General features: G+C 36.0%; 1 protein-coding gene across 2 annotated transcripts in view; it reads right to left on the bottom strand.

Moving 5' to 3' along the window:
- Nucleotides 1-16,420, bottom strand: part of lingo2 (leucine rich repeat and Ig domain containing 2) — a 908,701-nt gene that overhangs the window by 677,422 nt on the left and 214,859 nt on the right. For both annotated transcript variants that reach the window (XM_030145716.1, XM_030145715.1), the window contains exon 3: nucleotides 781-886. The gene's annotated coding sequence lies outside the window, so the exon portion shown is untranslated. The remainder of the gene's footprint in view (nucleotides 1-780; nucleotides 887-16,420) is intronic.

The raw sequence follows: 16,420 nt of genomic DNA on the forward strand, positions 1-16,420 counted from the left end.
ACGACTTGAGCTAAGAAAAACCGAACCCAAATTCCTTGTACGTGTTCAGATACTCGGCCATTAACGCTGATTCTCATTCTGATGTGTGTACTGTGAAATTAGAATCTATATTGCCACGTTTACACTATGTGGAACCGGCTCGACTCGACTCGTGTACCAGGTCCTATTCCTGGAGACTGTTTCCATTACAGGATACTACAGACTTCACAGTACCTGGACGTCCTAGCGATGTGGCGCGTTACTTACCCAGAGAGTCACTGATAAACTCGCTCGTTGCGTGTTGTCTCATCAAACTCATGCTGAATTTTTACGTCGGCCACCAAAGACTGAACCTCCTGACTGAATGGTGTAGTTTTACAGGCTGTTATCATGTGGATTAACCTACCGCTGTACTTACTGTAAACTTCCGCATTTGGTTTTTGTAAAAGAGTGGTTCACAGAGACGACTCTCCGACCAATCAGTGGTCTGCAGTGTTTACACGTCACGTTTTAGTATCTGGTCCCCAATCTTGGAACCTCGGCGAAGGTGATATCAAAAAACTAGTATCGGGTACCAGATTCTAGGTCCTTTTTCGTCATGGAAACGCAAAAAGGCCGAGTCGAGTCGAGCTGAGCAGGTACCACGTAGTGGAAACGCAGCATATGTTTGCTTCAACTTAAATTAGTGAACGCTTTAACTTTCATTTTTCTTCAAGACAGTTCTATCCAAACCTTAAAATAAGAAAATACAAGAGCAGCAGCATGCACAACTACACCAAATATAAATTCATGTTGACATACCTGCTGGGCTTTCCAATGTCAGACGTCCATACACTGTTATAGACTGCAGAAAGTCCTTTAGAAAATCCCCAGAGTAACTCTGTTCACAGGTCACTTACTCCAGGGTCTGAAAGGAAACAAAAGAAACACAAATCAGCCAGACATGGAGAGTGAGCTCACGACGTTAACCGACTCAGCCGCTGCAAATGCCCAGCGATCCAGGATAAACATCCTTGAAGAAATGTCAGTCCAAGGAAGAACATTAGCTTAACCACAAAATGGTAGGAGGCAAGAAGAGCCCTGGATGACATATCCACTGGATCCGTCTCCTTGCCTGGTCAACTTGATCATTTTTCTGCCTAAACAGCTGCCAGAGAATGGTTCATTACACCATCATTTCTTTAACACAAGAAAAGTGAGTCGCATTCGCGGGGCTGACGCTGTTTGACTTTGCACTGCAGCCTCGGACACTGAAGTGACGGACTGCGCCCAGGTACAGCTGGAGGTCGACTCCATGGATCACATTTAAGGGAACTTGTAAGATCCTTTTACATTAACTCTAATATGCAGTAGTTATTAATGGTGTTTATCTGGAGTAAAAATACACCTATCTGCAGGGTTAATGTGTCCTTTACTTGATCCTGATTACACAAATGGGTCTTAAATCTACTTGCCTGAAGTACATTTTTACAAGTCATTGTTTATATGTTATATCATGGAAGGTTCTAGCATTCTGGACACAATTTGAATCAAAACAAAAGTCACTGAATCTGGGTTAAAGCAAGTACAACTGCAAAAAAAAATAAATAAAAATAATTAGACCATCAAAAGTCATCAAAAACAATAGTAAGCAAACAAGTACTAACTCCTGTGTGTATCACGTGACTAAAACCGAGAAAAGAAAACATGGAATGCTTAAAAGCACTGTTTTTGTCAGTACAATGCCATAGATATTGATATAAGAACTGAGTGATTTTGGTTATTATCAAGAAAACATGTTAAATGGATAGATATCAGCTCTGAAATTAAACTATGAGCTATTTTTGTTATCATTATATTTGTCCAAACATATGTATCTTTAGTTGTACCAGGCATTAAAATGAACAAGAAATTGAAGAAAACAAGGGTGATCTAATATTTTTTTCCACAGCTGTACATTCTTACGTATGCACAGATTTATTGAGACAACAGCCCACCCTTCCAGAGTCTTGTTTGCTGCTGGCTCCCTGGTACAAAAGGGAAAGGGTTTGTAAACACTAGGTCATCACCATGAAAGGTCAATAGTCAGTGGATCCTTTTATTTTCCACTTGTGTATGCATTCTGCTTTTACAGTCTGGGTGTATTGATCCCAACAGGTGGTGTGTTGAAATAAGAACCTTAACATGTAACACTGCAATTTCCTTGTCAGTTATATAATTATCAAACAGCAACAAAGACAAAGTTAATGGTTATTTTTAGCAGCAGTTGCGAGTGAAATGTCAACTCTCTTCTTGCGGCGCACTTTTTCTGAAACTCGACTTTCCGTTTCATCCACCTCGTTCCAAACCTCACAGTCATCTTAGCTGAGGTTTCATCCACATCTCCACATGGTGCTGACTAAACTATGTTTTTCAAGATAATAATTACTAGTGCATGAGCTGACGACCATCTTTGACAACTCATATTTTCTCACCAAAGCCTGATTAGTATCACACAACTATCAACACAGATGAAAAGGAGACAATACCTAGTCACTCCATCCGTTCAGTTTTTGTCACCTGCCCAGTAAATCATGTGAGGTTCTAGATTTGGTTGTGTATTGTAGAACGTTTCTTGACATTTTACATGAGCTTATGGGCAATCCTTACTTGAAAGCATCAAGATTGGACTGGGTTTCAGTGTACAAAGGCCATATGGTCTAATGCATAGGTGTCAAACATGCAGCCCGGGGGCCAAATCCGGCCCGCCGAAGGATCCAATCTGGCCCCTGGAATGGATTTGTGAAATACAAAAATTACACCGAAGATATTAACGATCGAGGATGTCAAAATCATTTAAATTCAGATTCCACATACAGACCAATTAGATGTCAGGTAGGTCAGACCAGTAAAATACGCTCATATTAAACCTATAAATAATGAAAACAGCAAATTTTCTTTTTTAGTGTAAAAAAGTAAAATTAAATGAAAATGTTTATATTAAAAAACTGCTATTTTACAAAAAATGTGAATAACCTGAAGTGTCTTAAGATAAGTAAATAAAATTTTACCAATATTCTGCCTGTAATTAAATATTTTGTGTATTTATAATTGTAATGTAAGTTGTAATGTACATGTGTAAAGGATAAACTAATAATCTGAGGCCTAGTATTATTAAAATCGCAGCTGTTTTTCTTAAGACATTTCTAGTTGTTCATGTTATTCAGATTTTTGTGATGTAAACATGATCATAATCTAATTTTAATTTTTTAACTGTTATTATTTTACTGATTCGGCCCACTTGAGATCGTATTGGGCTGAATGTGGCCCCTGAACTAAAATGAGTTTGACACCCCTGGTCTAATGAGTCCAGACCAGGGGTGGGCAATTAATTTTCTTAAGGGGCCACATGAGAAAGTTTGACAGTTGTTAAGGACCGGATCAATACACTTGCAGCTCTGCTCAATATATATATCTATAAAAACAGTAAATGAAACAATAGATTTAAAATGTGGAGCACAGAATACAACGACTTAATCAATATTCACAAAAACATTTTCGAAAATGTGCAAAACCAGCTCTACATTAACTTGAAATGAAACATGAAAAACAATAAATCCATCCACCTCTGTTTGCATATCTCAGTTCCTTTTCTTTTTATTTACCTCTGATTTCAGCGAAGAAATACTTAGAGTCCATGTCTTGTTAAAAACTCTGCATTCCAAATCAGTTTTTCTTCTTTTGGCATTAGCTGACCAACAAACCAATCGGTGCATAAGCCTTATGCTAAGTACAGAAAGTACAGACAAAAATATGCTAATTTAGCAGATTATTCAAAATAAAAGCATTGCCATTGTATTAGTTGCATCTATTACAGTGACATATATTTGCATTGACTTTTAATTTGCCAGTGACCTCATGTGGGCCAGTCAGGGTCAGGCATGTGGCCCCCGGGCCGTACAATGCCCAGGTCTGGTCCAGACTGATGAAGTTATTACCCATCATGCCTAGTGCCTACAGGGTGGGGAAGCAAAATTTACAATGAACATTTAGTTGTTTTTTCTCAGCAGGCACTTCGTCAGTTGTTTTCAAACCAAACATATATTGATGTCATAATCATACCTAACACTATTATCCATACCTTTTCAGAAACTTTTGCCCATATGAGTAATCAGGAAAGCAAACGTCAAAGAGTGTGTGATTTGCTGAATGCACTCGTCACACCAAAGGAGATTTCAAAAATAGTTGGAGTGTCCATAAAGACTGTTTATAATGGAAAGAAGAGAATGACTATGAGCAAAACTATTACCAGAAAGTCTGGAAGATACTATTAAAGAAGAATGGGAGAAGTTGTCACCCGAATATTTGAGGAACACTTGCACAAGTTTCAGGAAGCGTGTGAAGGCAGTTATTGAGAAAGAAGGAGGACACATAGAATAAAAACATTTTCTATTATGTACATTTTCTTGTGGCAAATAAATTCTCATGACTTTCAATAAACTAATTGGTCATACACTGTCTTTCAATCCCTGCCTCAAAATATTTTAAGTTTTCCTTCCCCACCCTGTAAAGCTTTGTAGATAAAACTGTGAGAAAATGATCATGACTACCTGATGTGCCCCAAAAACAAATTTGCAGCTGGGGGGGGGGGCCCTCCCACTCACAGACGTCACAAAGCAGGGCTAGAGTATGTGCCGACTGATTTATACTGATTTATAATATCAGCCCACCGATATTATCGGCCTGATAGTGGCATAAAAATGTAATATCGGTGAATATCGTTATCAGTTTTTTTTGCCTATCATTAAAACCGATAAAATAATGCCTTGATTTCACCGGCATTTACCGACACGTAAATGAAACATTGTTTGTAGCTGAAAGAAATGTGCAGTTTTCAAAATTGTACAGTAGAGTTGCCACACTGTAATAGACTCATGGAGGGAGGGAGAGAAAAGAAATAAATATGACATTTTTTCCACAACTTAAGTTGAAGTATGTATTCTTTGCACAGACAGTGTTTACATTTTGAAAGCCTTGTTGCATTTGAGAATGCATCCAATGGAGCACCACAATAAAATTAGGCATGATGTGTTAATTCCATGACAGGAGATATGTGATGTTACCTAAAATTAGTTTAATATGCCACATATATCGGCAGCGGTATCGGTAGATATCGGAATTGGAAATTAAGCGATGGACAATATCGACATATCGGTTTTTGGCATGTTATGGAAAAATAATACTCTACTAATTCGTCTTCAATAAACAAGGGTCAGTTCAAGCGTTCAGTGTCAAAGAAATCACTTTATTTGGGGCTCCATAGAAAGAGATATCACTCAGACAAGAGACTGAGACGGTCTGAACCCAAAAATACAAATCACAATGTAGTCTTCTGTCTCCCATGAGAAGATTATGGTGTGTCAAAAGTGTTTTGGTTAGTGTCAGAAACTTAGATTCCATGACAGGAGATATGTGATGTTACCTAAAATTAGTTTAATATCCCACATATATCAGCAGCGGTATCGGTAGATATCGTAATCGGAAATTAAGCGTTGGACAATATCGGCATATCGGTTTTTGGCAAAAAAGCCAATATCAGACATCCCTAACCTACATTTATCTTCTGATGATTAGTTGTATTGATTATTCTGACAATCCTCCAGTCACAGTCATCTATATTGTACTGCAACCGAATTAGAAGAAATTATGAAACTGTGGATGATGGGAAGGAGATGAGGCAGTGAAGGTCTTCATACCAGCTGAATCTTACTCACCACATCAAAGTCAATGATTTCACTACAGGGGTTGAACTCAAATTTGGGCTACAGTAATGGGTCACATTTTCACAAGCTATGAAACAAGTGTTAATTCTCCATTTCACGTCGTCTTCCCGGACTTAAACGAACGACCGACACCAGCAAGTAACGGAGCAGGTGCTGTGACACCTTCGAACGTTCACCTCTTCCACTGACTTACTAATGCTTCTATTTTCAACCCACCCACTGATCAGTCTAATCCACTGTTGGAGGATTTGTGAGCTGTGGTACAGAGCAATTGTGCTGCGGCAAAATGAGTGTGGCTTAATTGGAGCAAAGACTTAATGAGGGCCCCTTGAGGATTATCATCTGTGGCTTAGAAATGGCCCAGGTAGCGGAAGACACGGTCAAAGGGATCAGCTCGCAGCTTCCTAAATTGGAGTGACAGTGCTGAGCTGCAACAGTGCCCATGGAATGACTGAAATTTTGGATTTTGTTTTCTTTCACAGGGGTCCTTGGAGAGAGGTAAACTGAAGAGAAAATCCCCATGAAAAATACGCCAACAGGACCAGAAGCATTTTGCTGCAGCTTGTAGAAAGAAGCAGACCGTTTTATTCATCTATTTCCACCCCCACCCACCTTTTTTTTTCAGCCTTGATTAGTTCAACATGGTGCTCAGAAAATGGCAGACGTGTCGGTAATTATTTTTTCAATAATGAACGGCTTTAGTGTCTATAACTGAAAAAAAAAAAAACATATCAGGGAATGGGGACCAATTTTGACCAATTAGTTTGTCAAACAAGCCATAAAAACATTAACGAGGTTTTTGTTTAAAATTACCAGAAAAATAATCAAACTAGCTGCTTTTTTATCCTTTATATCACAGGTGTCAAACATGTGGCCCGGGGGCCAAATCGGGCCCGCCAAACGGTCCAATCCGGCCCGCAGGATGAATTTTTGAAATGCAAAAATTACATTGAAGATATTAACAATCAGTGGTGTCAAAATCATTTTAATTCAGGTTCCACAAGCATTTACCCCCCCACCCCATCCCCCCATCTCCGTCTGCCTTACAACATTCTTCTTCTCTTCCTGTCCCCCTCCCACAACCAAATCCACTGGAAAAGTTCCATCACGTGCACTTAACATGTTTATTAACCCTTTCATGCATGAATTATGACAACCTTAGTCAATATTCTTTTCTTGAGTGTTTTTATTCCTCTTTAGGCATGAAAAAAAACAATGCAATTGAAATTTTTTTCAATGAAACTATTTTTCATGGAGTTACAAAAATGTCCACTCAGCTGGACACCATGCGTTTAATTTTTGAAGCAAAGAAACATGTATTTAAAGCTCATCAGAAAGTGACATACTGTGTGAAAACTACGAAATAAAAACATTTTTAATGCCACTAATCTGACATTTTCTCACATTTTATTATACTCTAATACAAGTTATTACTCATTTCATGAAGATAACACCCTCCTGAGACCCAGGAAATTGACAATTTTAGCTTTTTTACACTAAAAAGTTGTCTTGATTGGAATCTGCATACTGCAAGTTTTTTCAGATACATTTTAAAAATTATTTTTTGTTTATTGATTGATTTTTTTTTTCTTTTAATGGAATGTCCTTTGCAATGGATGGCATTTAAGTTAAACTGTCAAACTTTTGTCCCCGATAGAGGACAAAATGCATTGCTGGGTCTCAGGAGGATATGGAAAAAAAAAAAAAAAAAAAAAAACTTTTTGTTTCAGAAAACTGTTAAAGTACAATTAGCAATTGATTTACACTAAAACATGTTACTGCAGATCAGGTTCATCAAGAGCAGCAAAGTTACAGTAATTGAATGAATTGCAGTCTTTTGGATGATGCATAAGAGTCCACTGTGTTGACTGATATGGAACTAAAACCACAAAACCCATGAATGTACATGGTGGGGAAGCAAAATTTACAATATTTTGAGGCAGGGATTGAAAGACAGTGTATGACCAATTAGTTTATTGAAAGTCATGAGAATTTATTTGCCACAAGAAAATTGACATCATAGAAAATGTTTTTATTCTATGTGTCCTCCTTCTTTCTCAATAACTGCCTTCACACGCTTCCTGAAACTTGCGCAAGTTTTCCTCAAATATTCGGGTGACAACTTCTCCCATTCTTCTTTAATAGTATCTTCCAGACTTTCTGGTAATAGTTTTGCTCATAGTCATTCTCTTCTTTCCATTATAAACAGTCTTTATGGACACTCCAACTATTTTTGAAATCTCCTTTGGTGTGACGAGTGCATTCAGCAAATCACACACTCTTTGACGTTTGCTTTCCTGATTACTCATATGGGCAAAAGTTTCTGAAAAGGTATGGATAATAGTGTTAGGTATGATTATGACATCAATATATGTTTGGTTTCAAAACAATTGACGTAGTGTCTGCTGAGAAAAAACAACTAAATGTTCATTGTAAATTTTGTTTCCCCACCCTGTACAAGAGAACAGCTGTAGAATAACTGTCCACTGTAGTGACCACCATGCATGAAAGGGTTAAACACCTTCAACAAAACAACCTGAAACAACTGTTCAACCTTGTTTTGTTTTGTTTCCTCATATTTCCATCCAGAGGTTCAGCGTATTATTTAGTGTCTTCCATCTTTATGGGTTGGTTCTGCTGCCTTTCACTACCAGATCTACTGCCCCTTTGCACATGCACGACACTAACTCTACTTGGACAAACTGACCCTAATGTGGTGGCAGAGACATTCACGGTCATTGTGTTGTAGATGAGTTAATTGCATAAAATTTTTTAATCAGATTAATCATGATGATGGATTAATCCATGTTATTTTGACAGCCCTATTAATAAAAAAAAAAAAAAAAAATCTTATTTCTTTTGTTTAACATCCACTACAGTTATGTTTTAGATTAAATTAGAATAGATTCAAATGATTGTCATTGCACGTCACAAATACAAAGCAAGGAAATACAGTTTGCATCCAACTATAAGTACTTAGCAATGATTAAATATTATATATTACGGGTTAAAATAGCATATGATAGTGTATTATACATAATATACAGTGTGTACAGGAAGTATGGTATGAATACTGTATAGTATATGTCTACTTTAATAATAATAATAATTATAATAATAATAACAATAATAAAAACTTTATTTGTATAGCACCTTTCATACAGAAATTGTAGCCCAAAGTGTTTCACATTGATTGAAAAAATACAATATTAAAATACATTAAGATTTGAATATACATCAAGAAATAAAATGAAATTTGAGAGAAATACAATAAAATAAAAATAAAAACAGCGCACATTAAAATATTTGATTATGCATAGAATTTTTGAAGTGCAAGAAATAAGATGAAATTTGAGAGAAATACAATAAAAATAAAAACAGCACACATTAAAATATTTGATTATGCATAGAATTAATGTCTATTATGTACAGTAGTGTAAATGGGATGATTAAAATATGTACAGAATATACACTACAAACAAAAAGTTAAGGATATTTCTTTTTTTGTCATCTTTGCCATTTGCAAATAAAAATATGTCTGGTCATTAAAAAAAAATGTGTTTCAATTCACACACAAAAAAGTTAAAAAAAAAAAAAAAAAAAAAAAAAAGCACTGTGCAAGAATTCCAAGTGAAAAAAAAAAAATCCCAAAAATAAAAAATATCCTTAATTTTTTTGTTTATAGTGTATATGTACAGAATGTTAGAATGTTGTTTAGATGACATTTTCCGAAATAAATCATATGTTATCTGTATGGAGAGAAGTTTTTAGACACTATACTAAAAATATACTTATTTTTAAAGTTGTGTTTATGCAAATAGTCAACTGTAATATACTGTATCTGCCTCACACATAATAATCCAATTTAACCCCAGTCAGTTTGATCATAATTCATGAATGAAAGGGTTAAAAAATATGACAGTTTCATCATGACAGGTTGGTTAAATCACCTGTTATTCCAGTCAAAGCCTGATCATAAGGATTGGTCATTAAACTTAAAACCTGTAGAAAATATGACCTTTAATGGACACGCACTCGACTGCCTCCCGCCTCCATGATGGAAAAGTAAAGTGGAACCCTTGGATAGTTTTACAAGCTGCTTCTATCTCAAAGGAGTCTGTCTGCACTTGACAGCCACGTTTCAAATATGACTGACCAAGATAAATGGTTAAGCTCCAAAAGTCAGACCATTTCAATCTAGCAGCTGTCCTCGCCGGGAACAAAAGGCCACACTGTCAACAAGGCTCCGCTCACTCCTCTGCTTATTCACTGGCTTTTTGTCCTTGTTATATAAATACTATGAATGTTTTTTGTTTTTTTTTTGTTTTTTTTTAGGTTGAACGGGTTATTATTAAGCTTTTGAAAGAGTTTATTTGTATGACTGCAATTCTATTTTTGTTTTCCCCTTCAGCGCAGCCCCGCAGGATACAGTTTCCTGTGTGAAATCAAACCTTTCCGTCACATCAGCTTATTTCCTTAAACTTAGTATAAAGTCACTGTTTTCGTATTGGATTTGTGACAGTTCTTTATCATGAGCTATGTCATATTTCAACCTGTTGGAAAAAAAAGCTACATTTTGATGGATCTATATTTTACTTTCCTGATATGTTCCGTACTTTATGTTTTCAAAACTGGGTCAATACTTTGTTTTAACCCATTCCTTTCCAACTAATTTGTATTAATTTTCACCTTTTTCCCAAACCAGGCTCCAAAGCTTAAACTGAAGAAACACAAGGCCAAAATTCATCACTAGCAGCTTTTCCATTGGACATGTGCGCAAAACTTTACCAATATTCACTAAATGTTGAAAAAACTGAAGTGCGTAATGTCGGTTTTTCCATTAAATCACAAATGCGATGATTTGTTCATTTATTATCGCGAGATGACACGAGAAGTCATTCCATAAACATGACGACGACCGCAAATATGGTGTTGATTTACAGATATATTCATTATTATTATATATTACCCCTCTATCTCGTACTAAATTAAAAAATGATCGGGTTCCTGGTGTGTCCACACATAAAATTATTAGACCACCTCTTGTTTTCTTCAATTTCTTGTTCATTTTAATGCCTGGTACAACTAAAGGTACATCGTTTGGACAAATACAGGGTGACACAAAAAAACGGGAACTTTTTAACAATCCAATAAAACCAAGAGTGATGGAAGAAAAATATTTTATTCATAGTAATTGAAACCTTAAAACATGCCATTTAAGAAACAATGATGGAATTTTCATTTTTTAAAAATTTACTTCCTGTAGATGGCGTCCTCCTGTACGAATGCATTCTTGAAATCTGCTGAGATTCCTCATTGACCGCTGCAACATCTCAGCTGGGATACTGTGAATTTCATCCTGAATTCTCTGTTTTAACTCATCCAAAGTTCTTGGTCGAGTCGTGTACACTTTACTCTTGAGATAGCCCCACAAGAAAAAAATCACAAACGGACAAATCTGGCGACCAAGGGGGCCAGGAGTACGAGCACTTCTTGGTCGTCCTGTTAGTTTCTTCTTTTGGGCAGATCCAGTCTCTTCAAAGTTATTAATCCATTTTATCGCGTGTTTTGATGGAACAGCGCCATGACGTCCTAAGTTGTAAAAACGTCGGAACTCCCTCTGCGCAGCTGTCAAACTATCACCGTTTTTATAAAACATTTCTATGGCTAACGCGCGCTGTTGCCCGTTCCACTGATCCATGGTTACTAAAATGGGGGTGTGTTTACTTGCTCAAGGTCACTGTCTTGCAGTGCTGCCACTTGCTCATGTCTGCCAATACGCACTTCAAAAATTCCCGTTTTTTTGGGTCACCCTGTATAATGATAACAACAAAAATAGCTCATAGTAGTTTAATTTCAGACCTGACATCTATCCATTTTCCATGTTTTCTTGATAATAACCAAAATCACTTCAGTTCTTCCATCAATATCTACGACATTGTACTGACAAAAACAGTGCTTTTAGTCATTCCATGTTTTCTTTTGTCTGTTTTAGTCACATGATACACACAGGAGTTAGTACTGGATTGCATAACCACTGTTTTTGATGACTTTTTTTTTGTACTTTATTTTTTATTGTTTTAACATAAAATACAAAACAAAAGAGAAACACGGTCACAGGTCACAGGTACATTCACACATTTACAGACCGTTTACTGTCCACAGATTGAATGAAAAAGTCCCATTTTTTCCAGTGCTTTACACCTTATGCTGCTGTAGGCGGAGATTGTACGTCATCATTTCCATTAAATGGATTTGGTTGACAATTTTTATCACCAAAGAAATGGAGGGAGGGTCCTTTTTAAGCCAGTATTTGGTGATGGCTTTTTTTGCCTGCAGCAAACAGTATTCTAAATAAATTTATGTCACTTTCCTGTAATTCCTCTGGGGGAATGCTAAAAAACAAAGTCGCCAATGACATATCAAAATGAACACCAAAAACTGAATACATCAACTTAATCATCTCTCCCCAAAAGCCAACAATACCAGGACAGGACCAGAATACATGTACTTGATCTGCCTCCAGTGAACCGCACTCCCTCCAGCAGGAAAAATGAACTCCAGAAAAATGGGATTTTCGTGCAGGTGTAATAAAGAAACGGACCAGACATTTCCAACAAAAATCCCTCCATGACAGTGAATTTGTAGTACAGTTTTGAGACTTCCACCCCTCTGACCATATCTCATTTGGTATTTCTGTTTTTGATTACTTTTGATGGTCTAATCACTTTTTCTGTGACTGTATAGTGAATATAGGGCTTTTTCTTCATTAGTATTTTGACAGTGCTGTAGTTTTCCTGCAGCCTCCACCCTGAGTCTATGAATGACACATCAGACAAAGTTTGGACTATTTCAGACTAAATTTACGAATGGATTCAGAGTGGAACTATTGGCAGGGTACTGATCCCTTTTAATCATGAACTGGTGCTTGTATTTTGGTTCCAGGCTGCTCGTATACTGGTACATAACATAAACAGGACAACAACAGATGAATGACTAGCATGTCTCCATCTGCACTTTTTTTTTTTTGCTGCATGTTGTGACACATGTACTCGAGTTTCCACCCAAATACGCGGAAGACTTCAAAGTCACTTGGGTAAGACTGCGTCTATGAAACTGGGTTCATTTTGGTACCTGGCACTTTACCAGCTTTTTAGATCCAATAATAAAAGAGAAATTTAGACATATTTCCCCACAAGATGTACCTAATGATGACCTCAGAAAATGCAAAAAAGAAAAAAAAATATATATATACTCTTGCTCTGTGCCATCCCATAATATATGGATTTTTAATAAAATACTGGGACCAAAAATGGGACCAAAATTGGGACAGGAAAAACTACCTAGGTGTCAGTGCATTTGATCTGAAAACATGGCTGTAAATGGTCTAATATAGCGACATAAATAAAGACACTGTGTTAAATTTGCAGATTCTAGTGGTTTTTCTAATCCAAACATGTGGGTTTTTCATGAATCTCAGTCTCATTTCAGGTTTCGCGTGTAACCCATCATGTCCACTGGTGTTACATGCAGAACCTGCCCATTTAAACACAAATAAATCGTGGGTGATTTTGCAACAGCGGCCATTTTTGTGAAACACTCTGCTTTGTATAATTAGTTCAATTCCCAAAATGTACCTGTGAGAGAATAAAAAGATATATAAAAAAAATAATAATAGCGTGTAATTTTCGTGTCCTTTTGACCGTGTTACACGCGGATTTTTGTATAGAAAAATATTTTTAAAAATTAAAAATGTGTTTTATCTGAGAAATAGTTTCTCTTTTATCTCAGTATTTTTTTTAAATAGACCCAAAGTGCTTCCAAACTTGTTTCATAACATTAGTCTACATCTGGTTTGAATTTTTAGCCCCCATGTCTTGTTTTTAGGACCAGTTTCATAGAGGCACACATAAGGGTGTGTCAGATCTGGCCCGCCCCTCAGAGCCCAAACCTGGGTTTATCATCTGGATTTCATGCGTCAAAAATGCATCACAGACAAACATTTTAAGCAAAAACAGAGTCTATGAGAACACCTTACAAGATATGTGTATGTTACTGCAGCCTAATATACTACAAATCTGTTCTTTTTGCATTATTTTCTCCAGTACTGTTAGGAAAACTAATAACGCTGGAGCTTATCTTTGATCATTTAGCCCACGGACCAATTTAACACCTGGTTTCAGTACCCGTCCCCAGAAAAAATGTGTGGTTAGTTTTACAGACCTTGATTTTCTATGTGATAATTTTTTTGAAAATTTTCACAGAAGTAATAAAGTCTTATGTCATGCAATAACACGCTAAGGCAGTGTTTTTCAACCTTGGGGTCGAGACCCCATGTGGGGTCGCCTGGAATTCAAAAGGGGTCACCTGAAATTTCTAGTAATTGATTAACCCTTTCATGTATACTGGTCACTACAGTGGACAGCTATTCTACAGCTGTTCTCTTATACATTTATGGATTTTTTTGTTTGTTTGTTTGTTTTTGCACATATCTTTATTAAAGTTTTAAGATACTACATATCATTTCTGAAAGGAACTGGTAACATTGTGTAGATCTCCCCTGAGCATACTCTCACCCCTAAAACTACAAGCCCCCCCCCCCCCCAGTTTTCATACAACTTATCTGTAAACACATGTTTCTTCATTTAAAAAATTAAATGCAAGGTGTCCAGCTGAGTGGACATTTTTGCAACTTCATGTAAAATAGGTTCATAAGATCATTATTATTATTATTATTAGTAGTAGTAGTAGTAGTAGTAGTAGTAGTAGTAGTAGTAGCAGTAGTAGTAGTAGTAGTAGTAAAGTTAAAGTTTGATGTTTGCACTATGGATACTTGTGTCACTTTATTTTATTCTATTTTTATATATATATATATATATATATATATATATATATATATATATATATATATGTCTTAGATGTGCCTTTTATGTTATATGTGTGTAAATATGTATGCCTAATGCCAAGAGCTGCTGGACGAAATTTCGTTGTGCCTCGCATAATGACAATAAAGATTCTATTGTATTCTACTCTAGTAGTAGTAGTATGTCTTTTTTTTAAACTTTAGTTTTTGTTTTTTATATTATTTATTTATTTCATAAGAAAAAAATAAATTGCATTTTTTTTTCATGCCTAAAGAGGAATAAAAACACTCAGGAAAAAAATCTTGATTAAGGTTGTCATAATTCATGCATGAAAAGGTTGAAAAAAAAAAAAAAAACATACAACAATAAATCTATGTTGAGTTGAGAGAGACAGTCACAATACATTGTGGTCGGTTTCAGATGCTGTGGCTCTTTCATAATTTATAGTTTGAGTTCTTGTTTGTTCAGTATTAATTGTCCGCCTTGTAAATCCAAGCTGGACTGACTGTACATATCCTGACCAAGGAAAATCAAATTCTTACTTTGTGCAGTAATCTACACCTAGATTTTCTGCCTCCGTCCAGAATAATATACATTATATAGACTAAATGTTATCTAAAATTAACATTTATTTGCAACAAAGTGCAGCAAACTATTGCATGATCAAAAACAAATTAATTTTAGCAAAAAAAAAAAAAAGTCTGCGTTTTGAATGTCTGGGGTCGCCAGAAATTTGTGATGTTAAAATGGGGTCAGGAGCCAAAAAAGGTTGGAAACCACTGACCTAAGGTATTTCTATGAGTGGTCTATACAGGGTTAAAGAGCCGCAAAGAAATTGTTATACATTTGTGTGATATTTGTTTTCTTTATTGGTTCATTTATTTCCATATATTAGTCTTTTAAAATTTGGAATTTCTTTTGCCGATTTAGGTTTGTTTGTTTATTTTGAATATAACATTAAAACTAAACAACAAAACGATTTAAATAAAAAGAAAGGAAAACACTGGAAAAGGAGCGGGATGTTCGAAATAAAGTCTAAATCTATGTGTCTATTTACATCTGAATTTGTTCAACACAGATGTTCATTAATGTGCACTATCCCTACCAAACAAACTAATATATGACAAATAAAATATGTCTAATTCATTACGAAACTATGGCAGAACAAAACAGACAATAGCGAGCCACTGGTTCATATAATTAACCGGAAACGCTGCGAGTCCATGTTGTCCCGCTTGAATGAGAATGTGTGTACATTTTCTGCCTTTGAATGGAACCGAACCAAGACAAGGCTGCAATTTGAGTCCACGGAGAGACGCAGGGAGCCAGTGGAAGTTTGTGTTTTCCATTCAATTAATGACACAAACATAGCAAATGAGGCTTTTAAACACAGCTGCAATGACACAAAGCTCAGCTGAATTACATGCACAATGAGGCACATTAGCATCAATAATATGTCCTCTGTATTATGTCCGAGCACATTTCTGCTTGGCCTCAACTCCTTCATTTATCTATTTATTTTAAGATACATTAGATCGTCTGTTTTTGTAATTGAAAGTGAACATGGATTTCTGAGTAATACTTATCTTACTCTTAGTGTGAGTAACTCTTAACAGCCAATGGTGACATATACAGGGTGGGGAAGCAAAATTTACAATGAACATTTAGTTGTTTTTTCTCAGCAGGCACTACGTCAATTGTTTTGAAACCAAACATATATTGATGTCATAATCATACCTAACACTATTATCCATACCTTTTCAGAAACTTTTGCCCATATGAGTAATCAGGAAAGCAAACGTCAAAGAGTGTGTGATTTGTTGAATGCACTTGTCA

The sequence above is a fragment of the Sphaeramia orbicularis genome, chromosome 10, assembly GCF_902148855.1.
Source record: "Sphaeramia orbicularis chromosome 10, fSphaOr1.1, whole genome shotgun sequence".
Taxonomy (NCBI): domain Eukaryota; kingdom Metazoa; phylum Chordata; class Actinopteri; order Kurtiformes; family Apogonidae; genus Sphaeramia; species Sphaeramia orbicularis.